This window comes from Oncorhynchus mykiss, chromosome 9, assembly GCF_057628025.1.
Source record: "Oncorhynchus mykiss isolate SJ-2025 chromosome 9, ASM5762802v1, whole genome shotgun sequence".
In the NCBI taxonomy this organism is placed as follows: domain Eukaryota; kingdom Metazoa; phylum Chordata; class Actinopteri; order Salmoniformes; family Salmonidae; genus Oncorhynchus; species Oncorhynchus mykiss.
Genome location: NC_143030.1, coordinates 75062320 through 75074538, shown reverse-complemented (window position 1 = coordinate 75074538; position 12219 = coordinate 75062320).

Here is a 12219-nt window from a genome sequence, read left to right as displayed (position 1 = left end):
TCTCTCTTCCCCATCTCTCTCTCACCCCATCGCTCTCTCTCCCCCATCTCTCTCACCCCATCGCTCTCTCTCTCCCCCATCTCTCTCTCTCACCCCATCGCTTTCTCTCTCCCCATCTCTCTCTCTTCCCCATCTCTCTCTCTCTCTCTCTCTCTCTCTCCCCCCATCTCTCTCTCTCTCTCTCTCTCTCTCTCTCTCCCCCCATCTCTCTCTCTCTCTCTCCCCCCATCTCTCTCTCTCTCTCTCCCCCCATCTCTCTCTCTCTCTCCCCCCATCTCTCTCTCTCTCTCCCCCCATCTCTCTCTCTTCCCCATCTCTCTCTCTCTCTCTCTCTCTCTCTCCCCCCATCTCTCTCTCTCTCTCTCTCTCTCTCTCTCTCCCCCCATCTCTCTCTCTCTCTCTCCCCCCATCTCTCTCTCTCTCTCTCCCCCATCTCTCTCTCTCTCTCTCCCCCCATCTCTCTCTCTCTCTCTCCCCCCATCTCTCTCTCTCTCTCTCCCCCCATCTCTCTCTCTCTCTCTCTCTCCCCCCATCTCTCTCTCCCCATCTCTCTCTCTCTCTCCCCCCATCTCTCTCTCCCCATCTCTCTCTCTCTCTCCCCATCTCTCTCTCTCTCTCCCCATCTCTCTCTCTCTCCCCATCTCTCTCTCTCTCTATCTCTATCTCTCTCTCTCTCCCCATCTCTCTCTCTTCCCAAATATATCTATCTCACCCCATCGCTCTCTCTCCCCATCTCTCTCTCTCTCTCTCACCCCATCGCTCTCTCTCCCCATCTTTCTTTCTCTCTCCCCATCTCTCTCTCTCTCTCTCCCCAACTCACTCTCTCTCTGTCCCCATCTCTCTCTCTCTCTCTACCTGTGTATGTGGTTGCTGTGGTTTCACCGTCAAGCCAGTCCCATAGGAGCTGCGCTGCAGCTTCATCAAGTCTAGGAGCATACGAAAGGGCATCATCATTAGATTAGTCTCTGGTCGCCCTCCCTAAGTAATTATCCCTCACCTAGACTCTGGCAGGAGACTTAATTGATTTAATGGAGTGTGTTCTCTCTCTCTTCACTTCTTTTGCTCAAGAGTATGTGTTTTCTTGTAAAATGTTGGGATTCAATTTGAAATTAATGGCGTACAACACTGCAGAACGCTTTTGTTGAAATTTAAATGGATTTAATGTGGACCGTAAAGGGTTAATGTCATAAATGGAGATCCTTTTGTAAGAGGTCGTGTTCAGTTCTGTATCAAGGAGAGAGTGTTTCTATCACCATAGAACAGACAAAGGGACATTGGAAGTATTAATATTAATATGAAACAATAACTTTTATTTTGTCGTACAGCAAACGTTAAAGGCCCATAGGTTGGCCGTTTCGGAGAGATTTATTTACCGAAAGTGCCACTGATGGGCATTAAAACACAGAATTTAGAGTTTTCCATGTGGTTTTATAATACTTCTGTTCAAATATGTGCGAGAAATCCAATTATGTTTTATTGATCATCAAAACTATCTGGAGGCTTTGGCCTTGGATTTATGAGGGTGTGGTGCAGACATGATTTCACACCTGATAAATCAAGGTCATTTCAGTTGGCGTCCAGAGATGGGCTACTTGTCGAGGAGAGTCTCTACCTCCTTCATCCATCCATCCCTCTTATCTATCACCCGCTCACTCATCATGGCGCTCGCTTCGGAACAGTACCTTGTCTCTTAGGAACCGTACCTTGTCTCTTAGGAACCATACCTTGTCTCTTAGGAACCGTACCTTGTCTCTTAGGAACAGTACCTTGTCTCTTAGGAACCGTACCTTGTCTCTTAGGAACCGTACCTTGTCTCTTAGGAACAGTACCTTGTCTCTTAGGAACCATACCTTTTCTCTTAGGAACCGTACCTTGTCTCTTAGGAACCGTACCTTGTCTCTTAGGAACCGTACCTTGTCTCTTAGGAACAGTACCTTGTCTCTTAGGAACCGTACCTTGTCTCTTAGGAAACGTACCTTGTCTCTTAGGAACCATACCTTGTCTCTTAGGAACCGTACCTTGTCTCTTAGGAACAGTACCTTGTCTCTTAGGAACCGTACCTTGTCTCTTAAGAACCATACCTTGTCTCTTAGGAACCGTACCTTGTCTCTTAGGAACAGTACCTTGTCTCTTAGGAACCGTACCTTGTCTCTAAGGAACCGTACCTTGTCTCTTAGGAACCGTACCTTGTCTCTTAGGAACCGTACCTTGTCGCTTAGGAACAGTACCTTGTCTCTTAGAAACCGTACCTTGTCTCTTAGGAACAGTACCTTGTCTCTTAGGAACCGTACCTTGTCTCTTAGGAACCGTACCTTGTCTCTTAGGAACCGTACCTTGTCGCTTAGGAACAGTACCTTGTCTCTTAGGAACCGTACCTTGTCTCTTAGGAACCGTACCTTGTCTCTTAGGAACCGTACCTTGTCGCTTAGGAACCGTACCTTGTCTCTTAGGAACAGTACCTTGTCTCTTAGGAACCGTACCTTGTCTCTTAGGAACCGTACCTTGTCTCTTAGGAACAGTACCTTGTCTCTTAGGAACAGTACCTTGTCGCTTAGGAACCGTACCTTGTCTCTTAGGAACAGTACCTTGTCTCTTAGGAACCGTACCTTGTCTCTTAGGAACCGTACCTTGTCTCTTAGGAACCGTACCTTGTCTCTTAGGAACCGTACCTTGTCTCTTAGGAACCGTACCTTGTCTCTTAGGAACCGTACCTTGTCGCTTAGGAACAGTACCTTGTCTCTTAGGAACCGTACCTTGTCTCTTAGGAACCGTACCTTGTCGCTTAGGAACAGTACCTTGTCTCTTAGGAACCGTACCTTGTCTCTTAGGAACCGTACCTTGTCTCTTAGGAACCGTACCTTGTCGCTTAGGAACAGTACCTTGTCTCTTAGGAACCGTACCTTGTCTCTTAGGAACCGTACCTTGTCTCTTAGGAACCGTACCTTGTCTCTTAGGAACAGTACCTTGTCTCTTAGGAACCGTACCTTGTCGCTTAGGAACAGTACCTTGTCTCTTAGGAACCGTACCTTGTCGCTTAGGAACCGTACCTTGTCTCTTAGGAACAGTACCTTGTCTCTTAGGAACCGTACCTTGTCTCTTAGGAACCGTACCTTGTCTCTTAGGAACCGTACCTTGTCTCTTAGGAACCGTACCTTGTCGCTTAGGAACAGTACCTTGTCTCTTAGGAACCGTACCTTGTCTCTTAGGAACCGTACCTTGTCGCTTAGGAACAGTACCTTGTCTCTTAGGAACCGTACCTTGTCTCTTAGGAACCGTACCTTGTCTCTTAGGAACCGTACCTTGTCGCTTAGGAACAGTACCTTGTCTCTTAGGAACCGTACCTTGTCTCTTAGGAACCGTACCTTGTCTCTTAGGAACCGTACCTTGTCTCTTAGGAACAGTACCTTGTCTCTTAGGAACCGTACCTTGTCGCTTAGGAACAGTACCTTGTCTCTTAGGAACCGTACCTTGTCGCTTAGGAACCGTACCTTGTCTCTTAGGAACAGTACCTTGTCTCTTAGGAACCGTACCTTGTCTCTTAGGAACCGTACCTTGTCTCTTAGGAACCGTACCTTGTCTCTTAGGAACCGTACCTTGTCTCTTAGGAACAGTACCTTGTCGCTTAGGAACAGTACCTTGTCTCTTAGGGACAGTACCTTGAAAGGGATGTCTATCTCAAGGGGTGCCCAGTCAATTGTAACAGAAAAAAGTCCCACAAATTCTATAGCTTCAATGTTTTTTTGATCTCCATTGATCAGCAGTAGTCGGTCAGTAGTGTTTGTAGATGTTGAACCTGGTCAGTAGTGTTTGTAGATGTTGAACCTGGTCAGTAGTGTTTAAATAATAGAAGTGAACCTCTACTGTAATGGCATTTTTTGGGGTGGGATCTAACTTTGTCAGGTGCCGTAGATGAATGCTAACAGTGTTTGATAATCAGTGTATTGATTTGGGTTGTTTGAGGGTTGAGTCTGACAAGACGGGCTGAATCAGATGCTCGATATAAAGACTGATGATGAGATGCAGTGAACGTGTCTCAAGACCAATGGTCATTATTGGGGTTTAATGAACCATTGACAGAGGCGATCATCGCCATTTGTAAGCCACTGACACCTCATTCATTATTGTATGAGAAAAGGCAAACACTCAAACTAAAATACAGATCTGTCTGTTTGTTTATGCGTGTCCCGCTCAAAACACATCATTTCTCGTCCACACTGATTGTACGGTGTAAGCAAAAACATGCTTCCACACATACTGTGCTATCCTGCACCAACACTCTTATCGACTTCAGTTAATGAGAACGCCCGGCAATTAGAACAATCAGAGAGGCAGGCTCAGACATATTCTGCGATGTGTGGTGCAGCTCATCACTCCAGCATGTTAATTGGCTATAGCGCAGCAGAGACACCCAGACACTGGTATCAAACCTGAGGGGAGTTGATAAGATAAGGCCTGGAGATGAAACACAGGGACCATAACCTCCATGTCAATCCCTTTACGACTAAGGACAAAACCAGTGCCTGCAGGGAATACTTAATTTGAAAATTAATGGGCCGTGTTTTTTGCCCTCTTCTGGCACTTAAGTCACTTAGCAGCCACAACATCAGTCCTCCCCCCCCCCCCCCCCCCCACCCCCCCACCCCCCCCTCCTTTGCCAGTGGACGAGGAGACCTTGCAGACACAGCAGTTATAGCCCTGCTAATTTGATTAAATATCGGTGTGTCCTTGTTGCTAGTGCAATGGGAGGTGCCTGGGCGGAACCTGATTGAGTCATGCAGTGCATGCAGACCAAACTGAAAACCTTAGCTCTGTGTCAGGGATTTTTTTTTTAGGGCTTACGGTTTTGTCTTCAATAAAAAGTAAAACCACAGCTGTGTAGACCTCTGTACTCTGAGCAATCAGGCTTTGTCTAACTTTTGTCTAACAATCATAGTATTGAGAAGAGATACTTTAAAAGGAATGCTTTTTCAACATGAGTTGTAAGTCTAGTTGAATAAATTGTTTTTTTTAACACAGTCAGATCAGTTGGGGTTCTAGGTGACTGACTGTGTCGACGGCTCTTCTCTGGAAAAAACAGCTCTCCACCTGGACTCCATCGTGGGTTGCAGTGTTATTAAAAGTAACACCTTAATGTTGAAGTCAAGACCCTACTGCTTACATTTGAACCAAACAGTTACAGCGCCTGCTGGGCTCTCACACCCATGCAATCTGACCACAGCACCGACTGGGCTCTCACACCCATGCAGTCTGACCACAGCACCGACTGGGCTCTCACACCCATGCAATCTGACCACAGCACCGACTGGGCTCTTACACCCATGCAATCTGACCACAGCACCAACTGGGCTCTCACACCCATGCAATCTGACCACAGCACCGACTGGGCTCTCACACCCATGCAGTCTGACAACAGCACCGACTGGGCTCTCACACCCATGCAGTCTGACCACAGCACCGACTGGGCTCTCACACCCATGTAGTCTGACCACAGCACCGACTGGGCTCTCACACCCATGCAATCTGACCACAGCACCGACTGGGCTCTCACACCCATGCAGTCTGACCACAGCACCGACTGGGTTCTCACACCCATGTAGTCTGACCACAGCACCGACTGGGCTCTCACACCCATGCAATCTGACCACAGCACCGACTGGAGTTTGATAAACAGCATTAGCACTTTCATTGGAACCCGTTTTATGTTCAGATGACATGAAAATAGTGTTTTACCAGGAGGCCGCAAGTCGGTCTTCCAGCAAGAGTGTAGTTTGGTGGAAATCCCCATCGGCTGAAGATGAGGGGTCACTATTTATAGTTGGATGGAAGTTATCCAACCATTATGTAGAAATGATGTTGAATATAATAAACCATATTTATTAATCTCACACCAATATTATGTGACTAAATGCAACTGGCCACGTGAGTCTAGAGGATGTAGTCAAGGTAACAAGCATTGCCTCACCACTTAGTATGACCATAATGAACGTGTGTCTAACTTGCACCGTTATGCAATTATTAAGAGACTAGATACAAATCCTGGTGTCCAATTTTCTAGCATGAATTTATTGAGGCAAGCAGATCAGAAATGTCAAGATGGTGCCCAAGCACATGCTATGTGTATAGTGTACAGTGCCTTCAGAAAGTATTCATACCCCTTGACATAATCCACATTTTGTTGTGTTACAGCCTGAATTCAAAATTGATTCAATATTTTTTTTTTTATCACCTACACACAATACCCCATACGCGGAAGGAGGGAGAGCCTGGTTTGTTGTTTTGGAAGGTTTTGAAAGTCTATTGAAAATGTTTGGTTACTAGCTAGCTAACTTTTGAGTTTGGATCCCTCCACGTGGTTGCCATCAGTTGCTTGGACCGCTGCTCTCTGTCCAGTGATCCTGCCGACCAAGGCAGGATCACTGAAGGAGCTATTTGGCGTAGCAGCTAGCCTAGCTGCTAGCTAGCTGCCTATCAAGCTAGCTGGGGTTTCCTTAAGGGCTTGAACACAGCCTGCAACACGATTAACCATTGTGGCTAGGACTGCGGATTGTCCCGGGCTTGTGGCTGTCTAGATCTCTGCTGTTTATTGTTGTTGTTTTCAATCTTCCCTGTCTGAAACTGCAAGGGGTAAAAGCATAACCTACTGTTGTTACCATGACAAACACCAAAGCCGGTGGGAGTACCGTTGAGGACAGTGGTGTCTCTCGATCACAGGTGAAGGATCTTTTAAACGAACAAAAATAGTTCTGCAAGCAGTTGTTACAACAACAAGAATGTAGCTTCAAGTGTTTTGTCCAAATACTGGTGGAGTCAACTAATAAAAGAATGGATGACCTGACCAGAGAGGTCCAGGACCTGAAGAAGAGTTTGCAGTTCTCCCAGGGTCAGCTCGATGAGTTAAACAGGAGAATTGCAAGATGAATCCATGATAACAATGACGGAAAAATCAGAACAAAGGAGGAACAACATGGTTGTGGATGGATTTGCAAAAACTCCACATGAAACCTGGACAGAATCTGAGGACAAAGTGAGCGAAATGATCTCGAAGAAACTCTGAAGATGGACCACAGGAAAATTGAGGTGGAGCACGCCCACAGGACTGGAAAATCCACCACCGGCCCAGGTGACAGGCCCAGGCCAATAGTAGTCAGGTTCCTGAGGTTCAACGACAAGGTATCTGTTCTGGAAAGAGCCAAGAGGAAAGTTTATTGCTTACATCCAATATGACAGGATCATTTTCCAAGCTTACTGGTTTGTAGGTTCAACCCCGCAACACACAAACACATCAACTGATTAATCGACTGATGACTGTATATTTTTTACTCTTGCTTTGTTTTCCTTTTTCCATAGTATGTCTGTCTCTGAGAGGGCTGAAAACAGCCCATAATAATATACAATTGAAGTCGGAAGTTTACATACACTTAGGTTGGAGTCATTAAAACTCATTTCAACCACTCCACAAGTTTCTTGTTAACAAACTATAGTTTTGGAATGTCAGTTAGGACATCTACTTTGTGCATGACACAAGTCATTTTTCCAACAATTGTTTACAGACAGATTATTTCACTTCTAACTCACTGTATCATAATTCCAGTTGTCAGAAGTTTACATACACTAAGTTGACTGTGCCTATAAACAGCTTGGAAAATTCCAGAAAATTATGTCATGGCTTTAGAAGCTTCTGATAAGCGAATTGACATAATTTGAGTCAATTTGAAGTGTACCTGTGGATGTATTTCAAGGCCTACCTTCAAACTCAGTGCCTCTTTGCTTGACATTATGGAAAATTCAAAAGAAATCAGCCAAGACCTGAGAAATAAAAGTTGTAGACCTCCACAAGTCTGGTTCATCCTTGGGAGCAATGAAGGTTCATCTGTATAAACAATAGTACGCAAATATAAACACCATGGGACCATGCAGCCATCATACCGCTCAGGAAGGAGACATGTTCTGTCTCCTAGAGATTAACGTACTTTGGTGCGAAAAGTGCAAATCAATCCCAGAACAACAGCAAAGGATCTTGTGAAGATGCTTAAGGACACAGATACATAAGTATCTATATCCACAGTAAAACGAGTCCTATATCGACATAACCTGAAAGGCCTCTCAGCAAGGAAGAAGCCACTGCTCCAAAACAGCCATAAAAAGACAGACTACGGTCTGCAACTGCACATGGGGACAAATATTGTTTTTGGAGAAATGTCCTCTGGTTTGATTAAACAAAAATAGAACTGTTTGGCTATAATGACCATCGTTATGTTTGGAGGAAAAAAGGGGGAGGCTTGCAAGCCGAAGATCACCATCCCAAAGGGGGTGGCAGCATCATGTTGTGGGGGTGCTTTGCTGCAGGAGGGACTGGTGCACTTCACAAAATAGATGGCATCATGAGGTAGGAAAATGATGTGTATATATTGAAGCAACATCTCAAGACATCAGTCAGGAAGTTAAAGCTTGGCTGCAAATGGGTCTTCCAAATGGACAATGATCATCCACATGTATTGATCACATGTTTACTAATACTGTAGAACTTTGTTCTAAAGCTATATCCGTACCCATTGGATACAGTGATCACATTATAGTGGTTATATCCAGGAAAGCCAAAGTTCCAAAAGCTGGGCCTAAAATAGTGTATAAGAGTCTCATGAGTCTCATATAAGACTCTCATGTGAATGCTGTTAAAAATATTTGGGGGTCTGATGTGACTAATAAGGAGCATCCATACACTGCACTTGATGAATTTATGAAATTGCTTCTTCCAATTAGTGATAAACATGCACTTGTTAAGAAACTGACAGTTAGAACTGTTAAGGCTCCATGGATTGATGAGGAATTGAAAAACTGTATGGTTGAAAGAGATTAGGCAAAATGAGTGGCTAATAAGTTTGGCTGCACATCTAACTTACTGCAAATTGAGAAATTACAGTGCCTTCAGAAAGTATTCAGATCTCTTGAATTTTTCAAAATGTTGTTACGTTACAGCCTTATTTGAAATGTATTGAATATCCCCCCCCCCCCCCCCCCCCGTCATTCTACACACAATATTTAATTACAAATTAAAAGCAGGTTGTTAGAAATGTTTGCAGGTTTATTAAAAATTGTAAACTAAAATATTACATTTGCATAAGTATTCAGACCCTTTACTCAGTACTTTGTCAAAGCACCTTGCAGCCTTGAGCACAGCTATTTTCAGTGTTCACTCTAAGACATTCAGAGACTTGTCCCGAAGCCACTCCTGCGTTGTCTTGGCTGTGTGCTTAAGGGTTATGAAGCTCTCGAGCAGATTTTCATGAAGGATCTCTCTGTACTTTTCTCCATTCATCTTTCCTTAGATCTTGACAAGTCTCCCAGTCCCTGCCACTGAAAAACATCCCCACAGCATGATGCTGCCACCACCATGCTTCACCGTAGGGTGGTACCAGGTTTCCTCCAGATGTGACACTTGGCATTCAGGCCAAAGAGTTCACCTTGGTTTTATCAGACCAGATAATCTTGTTTCTCATGGTCTGGGAGTCTTAAGGTGCCTTTTGGCAAACTCCAAGCAGGCTGTCATGTGCCTTTTACTGATGAGTGGCTTCTGTCTGTCTACTCTACCGTAAATGCCTGATTGGTGGAGTACTGCAGAGATGGTTGTCCTTCTTTAAGGTTCTCCCATCTCCACAGAGGAACCTTGGAGCTCTGTTAGAGTGACCATCGGGTTCTTGGTCATCTCCCTGACCATGGCCTTTCTCCCCTGATTGCTCAGTTTGGCCAGGTGGCCAGCTCTAGGAAGGTGGTTCCAAACTTCTTCCATTTAAGAACAATTCAGGCCACTGTGTGCTAGTGCACTTTTAATGCTGCAGACATTTTTTGGTTCCCTCCCCCGGATCTGTGGCTCGACAGAATCCTGTCTCGGAGCTCTATGGGCAATTCCTTTGACCTCATGGCTTGTTTTTTTTTCTCTGACATGCACTGTCGCTGTTCCCCGGGCGCCGGAGACGTGGATGTTGATTAAGGCAGCCCCCCGCACCTCTCTGATTCAGAGGGGTTGGGTTAAATGCGAAAGACACATTTCAGTTAAAGGCATTCAGTTGTGCAACTGACTAGGTATCCCCCTTTCCCTTCAACTGACTAGGTATCCCCCTTTCCCTTCAACTGACTAGGTATCCCCCTTTCCCTTCAACTGACTAGGTATCCCCCTTTCCCTTCAACTGACTAGGTATCCCCCTTTTCCCTTCAACTGACTAGGTATCCCCCTTTTCCCTTGAACTGCGGGGCTGTATATAGACAGGTGAGTGCCTTTCCAAATCATGTCCGAACAATTGAATTTACAACAGGTTGGAGAAACATCTCAAGGATGATCAATGGAAACAGAATGCACCTGAGCTCAATTTCAAGTCTCATAGCAATGCATCTGAATACTTATGTAAAGGAGGTATTTCTGTTTTTTATGTTTAATAAAATAAGCTAAAAACCTGTTTTTGCTTTGTCATTATGGGGTATTGTGTGTAGACTGATGAGGAAAAAATAAATACATTTTTGAGTAAGGCTGTAACGTAACAAAATGTGGAAAAAGTTAAGGGGTCTGAATAGTTTCCAAATGCACTGTATGTGACTAATCTCAACAAAAAGAAGAAACCATATTATGAAGCCAAGGTCAATGATATAACAAATTATGGAAAAAAGTACTTTAAATTATGGTCAGAAAGACAAATTCAAATTCATTCATCACAAAACCAATCGATGTTGCCATTTATTTTAATGATTACTTAATTGGCAAAGTGGGCAAACTTAGGCAGGAAATGCTAACAATGAACAGTGAGCCATAGTACTCATGCATAATTTTTTTTATATAATGAAATAAAAGCATTGCAAGTTTCAATTTTGTGAAGTTAGTTTGGGAGAGGTGGAAACATTGTTATCGATCAATAATGACAAACCTCCTTGCATTGACAACTACTGAGGATGGTAGCTGACTCTATAGCCACTCCCATCTGTCATATCTTTTATCTAAGCCTAGTGGAAAGTATTTTTCCTCAGGCCTGGAGGGAAGCCAAAGTCATTCTGATACCCAAGAGTGGTAAGGCAGCCATTACTGGTTCTAACAGCAGACCTATCAGCTTGTTGCCAGCTCTTAGCAAACTGTTGGAAGAAATTGTGTTTGACCAAATACAATTCTATTGCTCTGCAAACAAATTATCAACAGACTTTCAGCATCCTTATAGAGAAAGGCACTCAACATCTACTGCACTGACAGAAATGACTGATGATTGGTTGACAGAAATTGATGATAAGAAGATTGTGGGAGCTTTACTGTTAGATTTCAGTGCAGCCTTTGATATTATTGACCATAACCTGTTTTCTAGAAAATGTATGTGTTATGGTTTTTCTCTAATGTTAAACATGTAAAGTGTGGTCTACCACAGGGAAGCTCTCTAGGCTCTCTACTCTTTCCAATTTTTCAATGACCTGCCACTGGCATTTAAACAAAGCATGTGTGTCCATGTATGCTGATGATTCAACCATATATGCATCATCAACCACAGATAATGAAGTCACTGAAACCCTTAACAAAGAGTGCCAGTCTGTTTTGGAATGGGTGGCCATTAATAAACTGGTCCTGAACATCTTTAAAACTGCAAGCATTGTTTTTGGTACAAATCATTCTGTAAGTTCTAGACCTCAGTTAAATCTAGTAATGAATGGTTTGGCTTTTGAACAAGTTTGGGAGACTAAATTAATTGGCATTACCTTAGATTGTAAACTGTCATGGTCAAAACATATAGATTAAATGGTTGTAAAGACGGGGAGAGGTCTATCCGTAATAAAGAGGTTTTTGACACCACACTCCACAAAGCAAGTCCTGCAGGCTCTAGTTTAATCTTATCTTGATTATTGTCCAGTTATATGGTCAAATTCTGCAAAGCGGTATGTCTTGCTTTTCATTGTAATCAGAGGTCTAATATTAATACTATTGTGCCAGTCTCTCTTGGCTAAGAGGTAAGGAAGGACTCACTGTGTCATTTCTTGTTTTTATAAGAAACATAAATGTGTTGGAAATTCCAAATTGTTTGCATAGTCAACTTACATACAGCACTGACACATACAATTACCCCACCAGACATGCCACCAGGGGTATTTTCACAGTCCCCAGGTCCAGAACAAATTCAAAGAAACGTACAATATTATACAGAGCTATGATTGCATGGAACTTCCTTCCATCTCATATAGTGCAAGTGAACAGCA